The sequence below is a fragment of the Leopardus geoffroyi genome, chromosome C1 (genome assembly GCF_018350155.1).
Source record: "Leopardus geoffroyi isolate Oge1 chromosome C1, O.geoffroyi_Oge1_pat1.0, whole genome shotgun sequence".
NCBI lineage: Eukaryota > Metazoa > Chordata > Mammalia > Carnivora > Felidae > Leopardus > Leopardus geoffroyi.
This window is the reverse complement of record NC_059328.1, coordinates 7942560-7947756: the sequence shown is the minus strand read 5'-3', so window position 1 is coordinate 7947756 and position 5197 is coordinate 7942560.

Below are 5197 nucleotides of genomic sequence, written 5' to 3'. Positions count from 1 at the left end.
TTGCCACGACGTGGATGGAACTGGAGGCTATTATGCTAAGCGAAATGAGTCAGTCAGAGAAAGACAAATATCATATGATTTCACTCATATGGGGAATTTAAGAGACAAAACAGATGAACGCAGGGGAAGGGAAGCAAAAAGGATATAAAAACAGGGAGGGGGGCAAGCCGTCAGAGACTCTTAAATACGGAGAACAAAGTGAGGGTTGCTGGAGGGATGGGGGGTGGGGGGATGGGCTAAGCGGATAAGGGGCATTACGGAGGGCACTTGTTGGGATGGGCATAGGGTGTTGTATGTAGGGGGTGAGTCACCGGATTCCACTCCTGAAACCATTATTGCGCTATATGTTAACTAACTTGGATGTAAATTTAAAAAATTAATTAATTAGTTAATTAATTAAAAAAGGTATTGTAGGACAAATGCTATAGATTATCCCCAGGACACAGCCCTGCCCTGGGGACGGCCACACTCTCAGCGGATACTTTCCCTCCAAGTCACTTCTCTGGGTCCACCAGGGTGCCGGGGCGGGGGGGGGGGCGTTCTCTGAGATAAGCAACTCTCCATTCCCCCCACCCCCACCCTGCTTCCTGTCCCCTCATCCCTTTGGTCCCTGTCACCCCCACCACCCCCCTCTCCCAGCTCTGTCCCTGAGATCCAGTGGCCCCTGGAGGCGGCCGAGGACTCTCTTTTTTGGAGAGAACCGCCCTCCAGTAAGCACACCTTCTTTTGCTCGCTCTTACCAAGAACCTCCCAGGGAGGGCTGGGCTTGGGGGAGCCCACACAGTGGAGGTGAGGGGGGACCAGGCAGAGGACAGCGGTGTTCCTAGAGGTCTGGCCTGGACCGGAAGGATGTGAATGGGTGGGTGCTATCAGGGCCCAGGACACCCTAGGCGGAGGGGAGAGTCAGAGTAACGGCCCGGGGGCACATCTGGGGGCAGTGAGATGACCCATCAGGTTCCTGGTGGGGGCTCAAGGGGAGCTCCCCAAGGCTATTGGGGACCCCAGTGTGCAGGACTTCCTGAATGCCGAGGGAAGGGGGGCTGTTCCCACAGCCGGGCGTGGAGGTTGGGGGTGCCCAGAGACGGTAGCGGGAAGCGGCACGATTGGAACCAAACAGGGCCAATGTAGACCAGATGTGATTAGGGTTGGGGGCTCGTGGAGGAAAGCGGGGTAGGAGAAGGGGACGAGGCAATCTGTCCCACCCCCCAAACCGCCTCCAGGCCAGTGTGGTTCTGCAGCTGCCAGTCACTGGAAGGTAATGAGAGCCACACTGGGAGGTGATTTGCATAACTGCTCCCACACTGCCCTGCAGCCAATCTGGGGGTGGGGGGGCGGTGGTGGCTGGACAGAAACCACGTGGGCCCAGCTCAGCCTCCAGCCCAGGGGACGCTTGAGGGTCCAGGCTCTGGCCTCCAGAGGATGCTTCCTCCTAATCTCTTGCAACTGCTGTCTGGTTTCATTACTCCCACTCCGAACTCCTGCTTCAGCCACTTCTCCCAGGAAGCCCTCCCTGATTTTCGGAGGGGGTCAAGCACATTTGCTGGGTTCCCAGAGCGCCTGGTGTTTATTTTGGTGGATTATAACTGCCCCTTCCAGGGAGCTACTTGCCCCGGGTCTAATAGGGTAACTAACCTCCTTGCCCACATCTACCCATACCCCTAGGCCTCTCCAGACCCCAACCTCTCCCCCATGCCTACCCTCTATCACTCTCTGCTCCTAGATCCACTTGAACTTCTATACACACACACACACACACACACACACACACACACACACACATATATGACTGGTTTTTAAAAAATCATGTGAGTCATTCAGAATAAGTTCTCACTGCAAGGGTTACAAACACACGGAAGCATGGAGGGTGCAGTATAAAAGAACCCCTTTGCCTGCTCTAGTCTCCAGCCCCCTCCCCTCCCCATGGCAACCACTGTTAGGTTTGGTGTAGGGACTCCTAGGTTTTGTTTGTGGTAAAATATATATAACAAAATTTACCTTTTTTTGCAAGTTTATTTATGTATTTTGATAGAGAGACAGTGCACAGGAGGGGCAGAGAGAGAGAGAGAGAGAGAGAGAGAGACAGAATCCGCACTGGCAGCACAGAGCCCGACACGGGGGCTCAATCTCATGAACCGTGTGCGATCACGACCTGAGCCGAAACCAAGAGTTGGACGCTTAACCGACTGAGCCACCCAGGCGTCCCTAAAATTTACCATTTTAACAATTTTTTAAAATTTATTTTTGAGAGAGAGAGAGCGCAAGCAGGGGAGGGGCAGAGAGAGAGGGGAACAGAGGATCTGAAGCAGGCTCCACCCTGATAGCAGGGAGTGAGAGCATGACCAGGGCCGAAGTTGGACACTCAACCGACTAAGCCACCCAGACGCCCCCCATTTTAACCGTTGTTAAGTGTGCCTTTCAGTGGCATTAATTACGTTCACTTTGTGCCGTCATCTCCACCGCCGGCCTCTGGAGCTTCTTTGTCTTCCTAAACTGAAACTCTGTCCCCATTAAACACTACTCCCCGTTGCCCCCCGACACCCCCAGCCCCTGGAAACCGCTGTTCTGCTCTCTGTCGCCATGAGGGTGACTACTCTAGGTATTTTCGTAGCGGTGGAATCACACACGATTTGTTCTTTCGCGACTGGCTTATTCCACCTAGCGTAAATCTTCAAGCTTCGCACATGTGTTCGAGTTTCCTTCTCAACCTTTTTTTTTTTTTTTTTTTTTTTTCAACGTTTATTTATTTTTGGGACAGAGAGAGACAGAGCATGAACGGGGGAGGGGCAGAGAGAGAGGGAGACACAGAATCGGAAACAGGCTCCAGGCTCTGAGCCATCAGCCCAGAGCCTGACGCGGGGCTCGAACTCACGGACCGCGAGATCGTGACCTGGCTGAAGTCGGACGCTTAACCGACTGCGCCACCCAGGCGCCCCCCTTCTCAACCTTTTTGAGGAGGGGGCGCCTGGGTGGCTCAGTCGGTTAAGCGTCTGATTCTTCATTTCGGCTCAGGTCGTGATCTCACGGTCCGTGAGTTCGAGCCCCGCATCAGGCTCTGCGCTGTCAGCGAGGAGCCTGTTTGGGATTCTGTTACTCTCTCTCTCTCTCTCTCAAAATAAACAAATAAACTTAAAAAACAATAAAAAAATAAGTCTTTTTGAGAGACACCCACACATGTAAATGCACACACACGTATACGGGTGTGGTTGATCCGAAACTGAGAGCAAAGGGCACATTTGGCTCTGTGATTTGACTTTGTCTCCCCTCCCCAGCGTCCTGGGGGTCTCTCCCCTACCGAGAGTGACCTCATTCTTTGGAAGGTCTGCAGGGCACTCCACATTTAGCTGCTTCCAACTTTCCTAGCGCTGCAGCAAACATCCTTGCTTGTGCTTCTCCGAGCTCCTCCGAGCTTCTCCTGCATTCCTTGAAATGCAATTGCTAGGTCAAAAGTTACGTGCATTTTAAATATTGATAGATGGTATATATGTATCATTTCCAATCACCGTGCCGCCCACGACCTCTGGTCTCAAGAATCTACAGGGCAGAGTCCAAATGTTGCGGTTTGGGTGTTCGAAGCCTTCCAGAGCCCTGCTGCTGCTTCTGTCCCCAGCTCTGTGGCCCTCGCGCCACCGATGCGTCATGAAGTCGATTTCATGAGTGGCAAGTAACGTTTGAAAAACAAGAATGACACAGGATAGGTTGGGATAGAAAACATCAGATGCACGGCGTGTGGTAGCGTGTGGGAACCGCTGTGTGAAACTTGTATCTGGTTTATGTACCTATGTGTGCGCTACAATGTAAACTATATTCCCTACTTCGAAGTTGCCGTCAAGAATTTTGAGAAATGCTGCCTCCGTTTCTGCACCAGCCAAGGCCCCTAGCATGACAAGCTAGTTCTTGTCCCAAGCCTTTGCCCACATGGGTCCTCCGATTTGAGGTTTTGTCCCACCTTCAAAGCTCAGCTCACATGCCCCCTTCTCCAGGAAGCCCTCTGTCTCCCCCCTGCAGCGCACTGACGCCTCCCCCTCTGGCTCCTGTAGCCCTCCATCTCTCAAGTCCTCGTACAGCAGCTGGGCACAGGCTGCCTGCAGGCGGGTCACCAGCCCTTCCCACCAGACAGCAAACTCCTCTAGGAAGGGGCCCGTCGGACACCTGTCCCCACGTGGGCCCTCGGAGCGCGCCCACTCACAGAAGGGCCCTGGCCAGGCTTTTGACAATAACTGGGATGATACTGTTCCTGGTGTCTGTGATCGTGCGCTGGTGACAGTAACCGGTGGTCACCGTAGGGGACAATTTTTGTGCTCCTGTGCCGGCTCCGCACGCTTCGAACCCTCTTCCTAGATGCGAAGCATCTCCTCCGTTATGAGTCCTGCTCTCCCAAGGCAGAACTCAGAAATTCGCTTTCCTAGCCTCCCTTGCCGCTACAGTGTGGTCATGTGACCTTGCTTCCACCAATCACGTGCAGACCCAGGGTTTCGCTTTGGAAGAGGAGGTGGCAGGCTCAGTGCCGAGGAACGCGCTAGAGCCTGCGGGAGAGACAACCAGCTGGCGGAAGCAGCAGGGGCCTGGCAGGGGCGTCCCAGCCGCCCTCCGTGGTGTGAGCACCCACGCTCTAGGCGAACATGGAGCTTGAACTCACGACCCTGAGATCAAGAGTCACGCGCTCCACTGACTGAGCCAGCCAGGTGCCCCCTCCCCGCCCCCCCTTCCCCCCCCCGCCCCCTCCCCCCCCCCCCCCCCCCCCCCCGCCCCCCCCCTGCCCCGAGGGCCACTTCACAGTCAGTCCCAGGGCCGTGCTAGAGCTGGCTGGCACCAGTTTGTGAGAGGCAATTGTTGAATTTGCAAGAACTTTGCGAGCTGGTTGTTAAACGTAGCCATTATTAAGTATTAAATTAACAAATAACTTATATCGAACACAAAGGCAATAAACTCATCAAGTCCTAATTAGTTTGCTACGTTTCACTATTTATGCCCTTGAGATGGTGTGTATTATCCCTGAATGGTAGAAAGACTAGCCCATGACGTGCTGCTGTGAGGGTCCCCCCAGCTGGGTTCGGTGACTTCGCGTGGGTGGCGTGAAATTGGCGGTGGTGGGAGTATTTGCGCCAGAGAAATTGGCAAAGGCTACATATCAGGGTTTGATTTGTGGATCGTCTAGACATGAGGGAGTGATGGAGAAATGTGAATAATGCAGATGGAA